Source organism: Triturus cristatus, chromosome 2_2 (assembly GCF_964204655.1).
Source record: "Triturus cristatus chromosome 2_2, aTriCri1.1, whole genome shotgun sequence".
In the NCBI taxonomy this organism is placed as follows: domain Eukaryota; kingdom Metazoa; phylum Chordata; class Amphibia; order Caudata; family Salamandridae; genus Triturus; species Triturus cristatus.
This window is the reverse complement of record NC_140582.1, coordinates 287,702,394-287,718,316: the sequence shown is the minus strand read 5'-3', so window position 1 is coordinate 287,718,316 and position 15,923 is coordinate 287,702,394.

The window sequence follows — 15,923 nt, the reverse complement described above, 5'->3', positions numbered from 1 at the left end:
TTAAAAAACCCAACGGTTACAAGGACATTTTAGTTAGGAAATATAAGTGAAAAAAAATAGAGATTCACTGATAAGAACAAAGGTTGGATGGCTTTTATAGTTAGAAAATAGAATTTTATTTTTTTTATAAATTCACAAAGGTTACAGGGACGTTATAGATAGGTTCATATTTTACACACACAAAACCATAGAAATTCAGCAGTTATAGTTACAGTTATCTCAAGTAAGTATAACTCATGCCCTGATGTAAGTATAAATTGCGCCATCACCATGCACAGCTAATTACCCCACATAATACTTCACTCATAGCATCTTTTATGATATCACTGATATTATCACTACAACATTGGCTGTAACATTATTGATAAGAAAACTGTGCATGGCGGGGCATAAGTCATAGTTACTTGAGATGGCTGTAACTATAACTGTTGAAATGCCTATGTGTTTGTGTGTGTAAAATCAGAACCTAACTCTAACTTCCCTGCAACCTTTGTTTTTTTAGGATATATATATATATATATATATATATATTCATAGAAGGGTTTGCCTTTTGTGGGATGCACTCGAGATGGATGGATATAGCACAAAGGAGATGTGGCCCCCAACCTCCAGACAGTTCTTGCGACGCGTTTCGGGCCTTGCGCCCTTCTTCTCTGGCAACTGTCACACAACAAACAAGCGCCACTGCCAGGTGATTCCTTTAAATAATTTATTAAGTCACGCCCTTGTGGGCCGGCTGAAATGCCGTCTCAAAGCATCCTGGGCCTGGTAGTTTCAATGTCAATTTCAAACCCGTGTGGGTTGCTAGTTACAATTGTGAATTTTCGAAAGTTTCTTGCTGCATGGTACACGGAGACAAACAAACTCCTTGATAGTGCGCATCCATTACTCACGCACTTGGCTGCCCCACCGCGCCACACACAGCGGGTCCGCGGCTGTTTATTGGGGCAGCCAAGTGCGTGAGTAATGGATGCGCACTATCAAGGAGTTTGTTTGTCTCCGTGTACCATGCAGCAAGAAACTTTCGAAAATTCACAATTGTAACTAGCAACCCACACGGGTTTGAAATTGACATTGAAACTACCAGGCCCAGGATGCTTTGAGACGGCATTTCAGCCGGCCCACAAGGGCGTGATTTAATAAATTATTTAAAGGAATCACCTGGCAGTGGCGCTTGTTTGTTGTGTGACAGTTGCCAGAGAAGAAGGGCGCAAGGCCCGAAACGCGTCGCAAGAACTGTCTGGAGGTTGGGGGCCACATCTCCTTTGTGCTATATCCATCCATCTCGAGTGCATCCCACAAAAGGCAAACCCTTCTATGAATATATATATATATATATATATATATATATATATATATATATATATATATATATAAAAATATATATATATATATTCACTGAAAAAACCTAACTATACCTCACGTCCCCGTAATGCACTGCTGATGACGTCACATATTACATCATTCATGACATGGTCAGTGACATCACTGATGACATCTCAAATGACATCACTGATGACATCATCCAGTGACTGTGTGTTTCTGTAAAGTTTAAATTTGTTTTATATATATGCCAAGCTCTATTGAAGAATGAGTGGTTGTATAAGTGTCTGTATGGAGGATCTAGTAGGTGCGTGACTGACTATAAGTGAGTGATTAAATGTGTCTTACTGAATGCATGGGTTAGTGACTAAACTGTGCGAAAGTCTGTATCAGTATGTCTGTTGTGTAAGCTGCTGCATAGGTTGGTGAGTAGCTGCATGAGTGTCTATATGAGTTATTGATTGCTTGCCTGAGTATTTGTATGGCTGCCTGAGTGTCTGTGTGTGGGTGGGAGGTGTGTGACTTTCTGCATAGATGTGTGAGTGGTTGATTCACTGGGTGTATGGGTTGAAGAGTACATGTGGAAACAGCTGTATGGGTGGGTGAGTCTGTGTATGGGTGTGTTGGTGAGTGAATGGATGAATCAGTGGTACATGTGCAAGTAACTACATATGTGAAACGCAGCATATGTGAGTGATGGTGTATATAAATAACTATATGTGAGAGTCAGTTAAATGTGAGAGTAGCTGCATGGATGAGTGTGTATTTGTATCAGTTATTCTAGAACGGAGTAATTATGTGATAGTATCTGTATGCATAAGTGAGCTGGTGTCTGTATAACCGTTTAGGTGAGTAAATGGAAGTATGATTGATTCTTTGCATGACTGACTAGCTGTGTCAGTGACTCTTTATATGTGGCAGTGTGTGAGTGGCTGTATAGGTGTATTAGAGCATATGATAGTGTTGTATTGATGAGTGACTACATGTATGAGTGACTGTATGGGTGAATGAGTGGATGTGTGTGTAGATCTAGGAACCAGTCAGTGAGTATTTAGTAACTGGTATTAATGTGTCTATTTTTTTGGAAATGGTAGTTTGTATTTTGGAGTGGGTGTATCAAAGGTTATATTCAGGTGTGAGGAGGTGCATCAGATTTTCACGTGTATGTTGTCATCAGTGATGTCATTTGAGATGCCATCAGGGATGTCACTGACCATGTCATGAATGATGTAATATGTGACGTCATCAGCAGTGCATTACAGGGGCGCGAGTTATAATTAGCTGAACTAACTATAACGGTGGAATTTTTCTGGTTTTGTATGAGGGAAATGTACAAGTAACTATAACGTCCCTGAAACCTATGGTTTTTTCAGTGAATTTCAATGGTTTTTTAAATGCTAATTTCTAACTTTAACGTCTGTAAAACCTATGGCTTTTTCAGTGAATTTCAAAGGTTTCTTAAATGATAATTTCTAACTATAACGTCCCTGAAACCTATGTTTTTTTTCAGTGAATTTCAAAGGTTTTTTAAATGCTAATTTCTAACTATAACATCTGTAAAACCTATGGTTTTTTCAGTGAATTTCAAAGGGTTTTTAAATATTAAACGACTATTCTGCTATTTGTCATTAGTACTGTTTTTTCTAACTTTTCCACTACAGAAAATAAAATAAACTGTAAAACTGTGTGTAATGTAATATATTTCAGAAATTACAGTGTTACTTATCAAATAATACAACATAATTTAACATTTTAGAAACATATTTTTACCCCTTTTTCTGTTGTTTTCAGACTCTATTTAACTTCACTATTCACAGTGATGTCAGTGTAGTATCACCATAAGCAGCTGGGAAAAAAAATCAAATAGATTTAAAAAAAAAAAACAAATGACTAATACTTGCAACCACAATACGAAATTAACACAAATAACACATTAAATACTTTTTCCAATTTTTAAATCTTACCTTTACTCTTTAGTTTCTGTTCACATTTTTCCTCAAGGCCAAATAATGTTTTGAATTAGTATTCCGAAATCTTCCAGTATGAATTCCTTAAAGCATCTTCCCATTTTCCCTCTAGGCGGACTAATGTATCTAAAATGTTTGTTGATGAAATATCAAATATGAGTTGGGTAATTCATAAGGCAATCTCGGTTTTATTTCCAAGTGTGTATCGTTGCAGTGACTCCAACCATTATTGCATTTTAAATATACAGTATAATGTCCACATGTGGTAGTAGCTCCAGCATGGAAAACAATAGCCAGTGTTGTGAAAGTTCCTCCAGAAATAGATACTTGAGTAGCAACAAAAAATTTAATTTTTGTTTCCACTTTTCTTCCATTTGGTCTACAGCGTTATAGCATTAAAATTAGATATTTTCCATATCCTTGTAGGCATAATGTAGATAACATTTTTGATTGACAACGAGAACATTTCATATCATGATTTGCTTCTTTTACTAATTTCGGAAAAGGTACAGTTTTGCAGTGAGGTACTGTTAAATATACAAATCGTTCTCTGTCAATTATAGTGCTTGAAGTTAATGAACACTGTTCCCATTTGTGATCCCATTTGTAACTGAGTCCAAATAAACTCTCAATCTGGATTCCTTCATCTCCTAATACTCCAAGCATAACCATCAGAACCTCTTGTGCATCTTGTTGTATATTAGGGCAGAACGTTAAAGATCCAGTACATGTATCCAAGAGTTGGCGTATACCAGAAGTAGTATGGATCTTACTTCTGTAAGTTCTCAATTGTTCAAATAAAGTATAAAGTGCAGAACATAATCTTTTTTCCTGCCTTTCCAAAACTTCACCATAAAGATCTTCTAGATAAAATATAACGTTTAGAATACCATTACCATAGCAGTTGACACCAGAAGCATTTTCTAATTGGTATCCCACAACATCATCACTTGTTTAATCCCTTCAGTGCCACGCCCTTTCCCCCTCCTGTGCCGGGCGTTGCATTAGTGGGTGGGGTTCATGACGAGATAGTCTCGTCATGGGCACAGCGCAACCGTGCTCCATGACGAGACTATCTCGTCATGGGCACAGAAGAGGTTAAATGTTCTGTTTCTTTGCATCTTTTCTTTTCTCTTGATTTTTTTCTTCTTTTCAACCACACTTTGATTCATCAACATGTTTCTGTTTTGAACACACACCATGTTTTTCATAAATAGGATATTCACTTAAAGTTGGTGCATGAAGTATTTTTAAACGATTATATTCTCTTACACAATTTACATCAGCACTAACCTTGTTTTCATCTAAATCAATTAAATACAAACCAGACAATTTTCTAACTCGAGATAATGCAACTTATGTCATTCCCTCTTTAAACACAGTTCTTACAACATTTACTAAAGCTTTATCTACACTTAAACCTTGGGATTTATGAATGGTTATTGCATATGCTAAACAGAAAGGAAAATGTTTTCTACGAACATACAAGTCTTTTACCAGCATAAAACGTACAGCACAACACCCAATCTGTTTTACCTCTGTAATCTGATCAAATTTAATTTTTAAGGAATCAATTGTATTTCTGTTTTGATATTTTAGAAATTCAACAACTTTCCCCATTGCTCCATTCACTAAACCTTCCTCTATATTCAAATTACGCCTCAAAATAACCCGACAGTTTATACACACATCTAAATAAATTTATAAGCCAGCAGTTTTTGATACAGACTTTTCCAAATAATCCAATTTAATCTATAGTTTATTTGAAAGAAGAATTGTTATTCCTTGATGCTCAATTTATCAATAGCTTCAATGTGAACTATTTCTTCATTTTCCAATTTCAGAAGCTCTTGATTAAATGTATAACACTCTTCCACTGTAGGCATTAAGCAAACTATCGATTTTTTTCTGCAATGTTCTTGTACAGTACTGCTACTGGTGTGTTTTCAGTTGTAAACAAGTTCTTTAGTAGACGACTTTGTAAAGCTTGTTTACCATGTTTGCTTAGAATACCAATTCTTACATCTTTCAGAATATTTCCATATTCTTCATCACTTGCTTGTCGCATATTCTGAATAAGATCTTTATATTTAAAATGTAACCAGAGATTCACATTTCCAATACTTCCCAAAGATTTCCTTGTGTCTTAATGTAGAAGAGTTTTAAAGACTGGTTCTCCTTTTACAGGAGTTAGTTGTAGCAGATCTCCAAATACAATTAAATGTTTTCTTCCAAAGAGAACATCATTATCTGTTTTTAATACCTGTTGCATTCTTAAATGCACGAAAGCAAGCATTAAGTTTGAGACAATGCTCACTTCAACAATAATTAAAAGTTTCATCTTCTTCAGCACTCTTGACACTTCATAAGAAGCTTTTCCAGACAACTTCTGATATTCTTATTTATTTTCATGCTCAACTGGTAACATCAGTAATCTATGCAAAGTAATTCCTTTAACATTGTGCGCAGCTAATCCAGCTGGAGCTGTTACCACACAAGATAAATGTGAACCAGTAGTTTTTTGAAGATAAGTGGTCAAAACTTTAATTAAAAAACGTTTACCCGTTCCAGCTTGACCACTGATGTACATCAGAATAGGTTTAAATGATGAGCATACACATTCTTTTTTTTCATGTAACAAACCATGTTCTATCTGTTCTCTCACTTGCAGATTTCTTTCTGTTCAATATTTACTTGTTCTTCTAACTTTTCTAATGTAATATTCTCCTCTTGTACTTGTTGCATTGCAATTTCGACTTCATGCATAGCAATCGCTGCTTCATTTTCCACTATTGGTTGTCCAAGTGGATCTTGACTACATGGACCAGAACTTTGACTATCTTAGGAACTTCCATTAGCAACTTCAACTTTAATAGTCTTTTCCTGTTCAACTTCATCATTCAACATTTTTAAATATGTAGGGAAAATTGAACATGCAATGTTATCTTTACATGCATTAAGAGATTATTCGTAGCAGTCGAAATCTCCAAGTAAATCACTTTCGCTATGCCATGGTTTGAACAGTTGGAGAAGTGCTAAATAGTAAAATTCTTGCGTATCTAGAGTTTCACAACAGGGTTTCTTGTGGTTGATGAGGTTACCTTTTGTGTGTTTTACTAAACATCCATGACATCCAACTACTGCATATTTTCCTTCTTTTAAATTCTGTTTAACATTTCTTTTGAAGATGTAATGTTGAAGTACTTCATACAGACATAATTGTTCCAGATGTCGACTCCTTTTCGGATAGTATGTATCCAACACATTAGTTTTAAGAATGTCTGTACTGTCTGGTTCATTTGCTGCTAAGTGTTCAATTTCCTCTAGTGATTTCAACACTCGTGAGCAGGCAAGACCTAAACTTACCCAAATGATCCCTCGTGATTCTGAATTTAAACTTGAAGAGGACAAGCGGTCTGAACATTTATAGGATCCAATTTCTCTGTGGGCAAGCATTTTCAAAGTGAAGCTGCACTTTTTTTGCTAAGACTCTTCTCTTGTGCAATTTCTTCGCACAATTGTTTCATTTCATTTTTTTTCTGATTTTGTTATATATGATGTTATGTATGTCTGCAACATACTGGATGTCCATGTTTGCATTCCACATTTTTAAAATAACCAGATTGTAGTCATTAATATACTTTGACAGTTCTGTTCTTTTCAAATTGTAGGTATTCTTTGGAGATTTGCGAGTTATTGTGTGCCATACAGAAGAAAAAAAAGAATTTACTCTTCTTTTAGAAATTACTGGACGTGGAAATCAAACTGACACTTGGTATAAAATGTTCCTTTGGACTTGTATTTTCGTCGGCAGTACTTTCCACAACGGTGACTTTGGAAACGTAAAACTTTTTGTCTCAAGCTTCTATCTCCTCCTTCTCTGCGAATGCCACATACAGTTCAATAAAAGACAATACTATTTCATCTGAATCAGTTCCAAATGTAGGTGCATCCTTGATCCACAATAACATATGTATATGAGGAGCACCACTCACTTGGTACTCTTTTCTCCAAAATAAATCGGTAACTTCTCCAAGAGGTGGATTCTTTTTATTGCAGGTGAAAGACATTATAGCTTGAAACCTATGATTAAAATATATGCATTCATGTACAGGACCAAAGAACACAGTTCTCCAGGTGTCTTCATTTCAACATTCTTTATATTGGAATTTGCTTCTCGTAGAATTCAAGCAAATCTTCCCATGCATACTCTGCACAGCTAAGTGTCACAAACCATGTTGGTGTACCTAAGTTCCATAACATACATTTCAGTTTCTCCATGACGATGATACCAATAATCAGTTGTTCCTCGTTGACATGCCATCAAATTAATTCTAAATTTTCATCTGTTTGTTGAACTTTCTCCACAAATTCTTTCGCTGAAAGAAGTGATTGATGAACTCCAGTTTTAAGTATGTGGTTTACTGCATAGGACAGAGAAGACAGATCACTTTCAAACAAAAGGTGAAATATATATGGAATACACTGTCGAAATCTAGGAACTTCAGAGTATAATCTTTTTTTTTGTTTTTTTTTTGTCCTCATATATGCCACTGAGGTTCTATATACGCAATCGATCGGTTTACAAGCAATATGCTGACACAGTTCATACCAACTGGGAGGGATAGTCGTGGAGCCGGGCCTCGTCCCACAGCAATACAGCTTGACAAACCAACGAACGCCATAACATAACCTCGTAAAATTCAGGCCGGGTAGTACCCAATGCCGAAAAGGGATCAGAGCACCACTTATGCCAAGTGGTGGGATAGATGGCTTAATCATTGGACCTGGGGAGAAAAAAAAACAAAAAACCCAGAGTCTCACTGATCCCATTTAAGAAGGTTCCAAAATGATCTTTTGTCTGGGTTCCCGGCTCTTGCCAAATCAAGCTTAGAAACATGCAGGGCAGAGGCGTACCAGTCGTTGATAGAGGGAGGTAAAGGATCCTTCCACTTTCTGCATATCTCCCTTCTAGCCAGTAGTATAGCGTAGAATACTAGCTTCTTCGCCGGGCTAGAGATCCCCTCTAAGATTCCGAAAATCACCAACTGGGGATGAGCAGTTATTTTGGAGTCTATTGAAGACGACAGAATCTTACAGATGGCTTCGCAAAATTGAGACAGAAGGGGGCATTCATAAAACATGTGGATGTCAGAGGCTGCTAGGAAGCCACATCTAGCACACGCAACTATATTCCCCTGAGTAAATTTAGAAAGTCGAAGGGGGGAATAATATGCTCTGTGGATAGTAAAGATGTGGTTCCTACGCAACCACGCCGGTTTCACCACATCCCACAGCAGACTACAAGATGTTCTCCATACCTCAATCAGTTTTACTTATATCCTCCCCCCAGAGTTCATGTGGAAGCTTAAATACACCGTCCATCTCATCCAAAATCAAATTGTACCAGGACGAGATCTCCTTCTTAGCAGGGGGTCTATCAATTAGCAGAGTTATAAGGGTACTATAACCACCTACTGGGAATTTATTTTTTCGAACGGGCTGTGCAGAATAGGAACGAGACCAGCTGGACATCTGCAGATATTTTAGCCTAGCAAGGCCCGGGCCAATCTTTCTACTCAAGCACTCCCAGGAGAGCAGTTCCCCCTCCACAAATAGGTCACCCCAGACCTCCAGACCCGCCTCTCTAATAGGTGCTGCAAGTGAGTCTCCCAACCAGGGTGGATAATCGGGGAGATCCCATAAGGGCAATCTACTACTATAGTACCCTATTTTAATGGATTTTGAAACCTGGGCCCAAGTCCTTGCCATTCCCAATAGAATTTTCAATTTAATTTTTTTAAAGAACTTGGGATCTCCGAATTTCAGCAGAAACCCAGACTGGCTAACCCCCTCTCCCCTAAGCAGAGTGGTGTGTAGAGTTCCCACCCCATACTCCAATGTTTTTTTTAGCAACACCCTAGCATGAGACAACTGGAACGCCCAGGCATAAACCTGGATGTCCAGGGCTGCCAGCCCCCCCTTTTCCCTGCCCCTTCTTAACTTTTTCCACGAGATTCTAGGAAGGTGTTTATTCCAGATAAAAGTATTAATCTCGGCCTGAAAAGTTTTAATAAGGTTTACATCGAAGTACAGAGGGATAGTATTGAAAAGAAAGGAAATCTTTGGCAAGACAGCCATCTTAACTAAGTTAGCCCTTCCTAGTAACGACAAAGGAAGATGGGACCAAGACTGAAGCAATTTACGACAGTCCTTGGCTACTTTGGAAAAATTGATATTCACAATCTGATCTATATTTTCCACAATATCAAGGCCCAGGTATCTCAATTTATTTCCTGTCTGAATACCCGAGATACAAAAGCTCTTATCCATACCCCAGGTCATCATCTCAGTTTATGAAGCGTTGATCTCATACCCGGACACTATCCCAAATTCCGAGGCTAGCTTAATTATTTCCGGGAGAGCCGTACGAACATCGGAAGTGAAAATAAGGATATCATCAGCGTACAGGGCCACTTTCCTCTCCCAACCACTCTACGCGAACGCCTTGATGTCGACATTGTCTCTTAAATTTTGAGCGAATGGTTCAACGTAGAGATCAAAAAGAAGTGGGGAGAGTGGGCAGCCCTGTCGCGTACCCCTCGAGATGTTAAAGGGGTCAGACAAGATGCCATTAATCAGTACACAGGCACTTGGGTTCTGATACAATAGACTGATTGTCCGGCGAAACCTTGCCCCCACATTGAACTTAGCCAAGGCCTCCGACAGATACAACCAATTAACTCTGTCGAAGGCCTTGGTGGCGTCCAAGGTAAGAACCGCAAGGGGGAGGGACTCCAGAACTGCCAAATCGATAGCCCCTATTAAGTCAAAAGTTAGTTCATATAACTGTCGCCCCCTAACAAACCCCTTCTGATCCGGGTGCAAGATTTTGGGGGCAACAAGAGCTAGTCTATTGGCCAGAATTGAGGCAAAAAATTTTGTAATCCACATTTAATATGGAGATTGGCCTATAGGAACCACATGCAGTAGCCGGTTTCCCTGGTTTTAAGATTACCGTGATAGACGCGCTGTCCCATGATGTCGGTCCAGTAGGAAACCGCTGTGGAAAGCAATGAGCTTCCAAGCTTTTCTCCCATACACTCATTAGAGTTCCCTTTGCTTTTTTCATTTGAAATAACTCAATGCTGTTTCCTATTACTTCTTTTGAATGTAGAGGGCATATTGTGTAATTTTCATAAATCTCTTCACTCGTGGACATGTCCACTTTCTCTATTTGACCACTTGAAATTTCAGATTCATCTTCCAAACGTATTACCTGTTCTTCCATATTTACACTTTTATAATAAATATTGTTCTCCACAAGATTTAACTTAGCCTTTTGAAGTTTATTAACATTCACAAATTCTTGCCATATTTTCCGACTCTTTGTTGGTACTCCATTTACTAGAATGACTACTGCTTCATTTTCCTCTTTGTCTCCACCAACAATTTCAATATTTTTCTTAAAATCCAAAGGTAAGTACACCACTCTTCCTTTCAGCCCTCTTTGTAAGTCTGTTGGTGGCAGTTTACCTGTTTTAGGTTCCATGCAAATTATAGTTTGAAATGGATCAACATATTGTATTAGAACTGACTCATATGTATTCAAATCTGCCAGTTCCTCCGGAATAGGTACTAATTCTAACTTATTATGTACTGCTCTAGCAGGTATTTTGTTTTCTTCTAATTTGTTATAGCAATATTTACAAATACATTGATCACTGCCTAACTCAAATTGCCCTTCCACTAACAAGTATGTTGCAAATTCCTTCCATTTATCATTATTCTTCTTTTCAGATTTCAAATACAAATCAACATTTCTAATTTGAATTTTATAATTAGTACGTCAACAACAAACACAAACATAGTTTGGAATTTCAGAGCACACTATATTAAACTTTCCAATTTCTTCTTCAAACTGATCAACCTTAATCACTTTCCCATCTTCTTGAACATCTGTAATTGTCAAACTTTCACTTTCTATGCACTGCTCTTCTGAACCAAAATATCGGAACTCAATGTCATCACGCTTTTTTTGTACATCTGATAAAGAACCGTGTAAAAGAGCTGTATTCAGTTCATTTAAACATAATGCAGGAATTTTTACATAGTACCGTTTCCTTACAAACTTCCGCATTTCTGAATGGTGTACTGCTAACATCCTCAAGTGATGAAAAACACTTTTACACACTTTTCGTGAAACACAAGCCAGAGAATGACCATGTTTCTCAGTATATTTTCTTACATTACATGGATCTAGTCCTTGTAACAACCTAATCTTCTGTTTAACACTTTTCAGTGTATATTCTCATAACAAATTTCACATTATATTAATAGATTCCTGTCGAATACTACAAATACTGCTACAACCCCACTTATTCACAGAAGCTTGTGTGTGTTTTCCTTGCTGTCAAGAATTCCTGTCATACAAGGGAAACACGCCCTTATGTAAACAGGAGAGCTGTTACATAACTCAAGGGAAACACGCCCTTATGAAAACAGGAGAGCTGTTACATAACTCAAGGGAAACACGCCCTTATGTAAACAGGAGAGCTGTTACATAACTCAAGGGAAACACGCCCTTATGTAAACAGGAGAGCTGTTACATAACTCAAGGAAAATACGCCCTATAAAGGGAGGAACCGGGAGGTACAAGGCTGTCGGATATTGTGTTTACACCGACGTACCTGCTTCGTGAAGAGCAGTGTTCCGGAGTGGTGCTCCAGTAAGGCAAGAACGGAGGTAGGTCGAGTCGTTACTCCCTGGGCCGTGTCTTGCCCCATCGTCACCTGTGAAGGACCCGGAAGCTCTACCGGTCAACCATTGAGCTTCGCTTTTTGACTCGGCTGAGTCCAAGCGCAGTGGCGCTTTTGCTGGTTGGAGTCGTAACTCCCAGCCCGACCAGAGACACAGGGACTGCCAGCTGTAACGCACACCAGGAGGTGTTTGCCGCGTTACAGACTCGGAAGTCCACAGGATCGATCGGGCGGCTGCTCTCGGTTCAGTCTTCTTGCTTGTGATTGGGGTATCGGTGACGCATCACCAGGAGGTGACTCCGCGTCCCGGTGCAGTCTGAGGAAGAGGTTGAGTGGCTGCTCCCTTCAGGTAGAGACCCCGGCTGGGTGTTTCCCTGACTCCTCGATTCTCCCCAACACTCTTCGTGCCCCTCACAGCCTACCGATTGGCATTGTCGGCCATTTCATTTCTGCCCTCTGTTGGCATACGCCGGGATCGGCGTATATGCAGAGGACGGTTAGGACCATCCGTGCTGTGGGCTGGTAACGTACTTAGCCTGAAGGATTCCAGTGACTATAACTTTTGTTTGTTCTTTGTATTTTATTTGCCTTCATTAAAAGAACTAACCCTTCACAAGTGGTTGCGTCCTCATTGTCGTGTCTGTTAAACGATCCTGAGACGTTCAGGGCGTTACAAAATATCCGACCTTAATAACACTAACTGTCTCCCGGTCGATAACAGACATGGCAACACTTGATGATGTGCTGGCTGCTTTAGCGGCCATGCAAGTTGAAGTGGCTGCCTCTAGGCAAGAAACAGCCGATGTAAAAGCCAGACTGGATGCTATCCAATTGGACCCGCTCACGCCCAGCACCTCCCTCACGAACCAGACCCCTGCGGTAGTAGTGGAAATGCCGGTAGCCATCCCCTTGGCAACACCAGAGAGGTACAGTGGGGATCCTAACACAGTGCAGGTATTCCTCACACAAGTGGCGCTACATTTATCGTGCAAACCAAAGGCGTTCCCCACGAGTCAGGCTCGTGTGGCTTTCCTTATATCCTATTTGGCTGGAAACGCGGCACAATGGGCCGTACCTCTGGTGAGCAGGGACGACCCCCTCTTATGTGATTGGGGTGCTTTTCGCGAGGAATTCCTGAAGGTATTCGACAGAAGGGCTGACTCGTACACGGCGGACCGTGAAATGCTTGAGTTGAGACAGGGATCCAACGACCTGGTGCAGTATCTCAACGCGTTCCGAAGGCTGGTTGCGGAAACCAAGTGGCCTGTTGCTAAACAGACGGCGCTCTTCCATCAAGGGCTGTGCGATGAGCTCAAGGACGCCGTGGCTCATATTGACCCTCAACCCAAGACATGTGAGGGCCTTATCAACCTGGTATTACGGCTGGAACATAGGCTAAGTGAAAGAAAGGGGGATCATGGGAGAAAAGGAAAATCCCTTCCATCCTATGTGACGGTGGGAAGTCCTGAAACTTCCACCGCATCCAAGGGAGAACCCATGGACATCAGCGCAATACGAGCGAGCCTCACAGCCACGGAGAAAGAGTCACGCCGTAAACAAGGATTGTGCCTATATTGTGGCAAAAAAGGCCACTACGTACGTGAATGCCCTGCCAAACCGAAGACGTCACGTTATCGGGCCAACCGGTCGGTAACAGCCGTGGTGGACATACCGGCGGAAAACTAGAGGACTCCAAGACCAGAGAAGGGGCATCTCGGAGTCACTCATCCATCCCTTCACTTTCCAACTCGGTCACTAAGGGACAACGACACCTGTTTATCACGGTGCACGTGGGAGTGCATGACCAGTGGATACCCGTTGTGGCCATGGTGGATTCAGGGGCCACTGGCATGTTTATGGACCACAACGAGGCATGCAGGCTAGGGCTAGTGCTTCTTCCCAAAGCAGTACCCGAAGACGTCTATGCGGTAGACGGAAGGCGATTGGTGACGGGGCCCATCGGACAGCACACGGGGGTCCTTCCGATGAGATATGGGAGGAACCATTTGGAACAAATCGATTTTAACATCATCCGAGCGCCCCAATATGGCGTCATATTGGGATTGCCGTGGCTACAGAAACACAACCCCTTTGTGGATTGGCCAACACATCGCATCGAAATGACGTCACCGTATTGCATCCTGCATTGTGGAATAAGAACGGAATCCCTTGACGCAGATGAGAGCGGGAGTCAGACGGTGGCTACAGCGGCAGAAAAAGATGTGGCTCTCCCCCAGGCTTATCACAGTTTTGAGGATGTATTTGATGAGGTGAAGGCGGAAGTGCTACCACCACATAGACAGTTTGACTGCCAGATCGACCTGGTGCCAGGGGCCAGCGTTCCCAGCGGCAGGCTGTATGCCCTGACGGAGCCTGAAAACGTGCATCTCCGGGGGTACCTGGATAAACTCCTCAGGCTAGGATTCATCCGCCCGTCCAAGTCTCCGGCCGCCTCGCCACTCTTCTTCATCCCGAAGGCTAATGGGGAGCTGAGAGCCTGTGTGGACTTTAGGGCATTGAATGCGATAACCATAAAAAATCGGTACCCCTTGCCTCTCATCAGTGTACTTCTGGAACAGGTCAAGAAAGCTCGTATCTACACCAAGTTGGATTTGAAAGGGGCATACCATCTGGTGCGCATGAGGGACGGAGACGAGTGGAAGACCGCCTTTAAGACCAGGTTCGGCCTTTTTGAGTACCTCGTCATGCCGTTCGGTCTGTGCAACGCCCCGGCAGCCTTTCAGTACTTTTTGAATGAGGTATTCAGAGAGGAGTTGGATATCTACGTGGTCGTATATATCGACGACATCCTCATCTATTCGTCCAGTGTGGAGGAGCACGTACACCACGTCAAAGCTGTGCTCCAAAAGCTGAGGGAAAACATGCTGTTTTGTAAACTCAGCAAGTGTGACTTCCACGTCACATCCGTGGAATTCCTCGGAGTGATGCTGAGTCCAGAGGGACAGGAGATGGCAGAACGAAAGATCAAGGCGGTGAAAGAATGGCCGGTGCCCCAAAGCGTGAAGGACGTCCAAAGTTTCATTGGCTTCGCCAACTTTTACAGGCGGTTTATAGATGGATTTTCAGGAGTGGTGGCCCCAATCACACAGCTACTGAGGAAGTCCAAGGAGTTTGTCTGGTCCCCTGAAGCGAACAAAGCCTTTGAGGCCCTGAAAAGCGCCTTTGGTAAGGCGCCGGTGTTGGCTCACCCCGATCCGGATCTTCCCTACGTGGTGGAAGCGGACGCGTCGGATGTGGCGCTGGGGGCTATCTTGTCCCAACGCAACCACGACACAGGGGTGCTTCATCCCGTTGCGTACATGTCCCGCAAACTCAACGACGCCGAACGCAACTACCATATTGCGGAGAAGGAGCTTCTCGCAATCAAGGACGCCTTCACCGAATGGAGGCATTGGTTGATGGGGGCAAGACATGTGGTATCGGTGTACACGGACCATCGGAACCTACAGTTCATGACGGCCACTAGACACCTTTCTCCCAGGCAGCTGCGGTGGATGATCTTCTTTGCGGGGTTCAACTTCCGCATCACATATCGGCCGGGGACGGAAAACCGAAAGGCGGACGCCCTGTCCCGTCAATCTGCAGTTAAGGAACCATTGCCTGCAACCGAGCGTTCCATCATTTCCCCGAGGATGGTATTGGGGGTTATCCAACCGGATACTTTCCTGAGGGGAATAAAGAGAGGGATCAGGTCATTCGCATGGCGGAGGTGGCTCCTCAGTCACAGAGAATGGCAGCTGAAGGACGGGATACCCCTGAAGGGCAGGTGCCTATTGATACCCACGCCTAGGCTAAGGAAACAAGCATTCATCTGGTGCCATGACTCTCCATGCGCAGGTCATTTGGGCTTTGA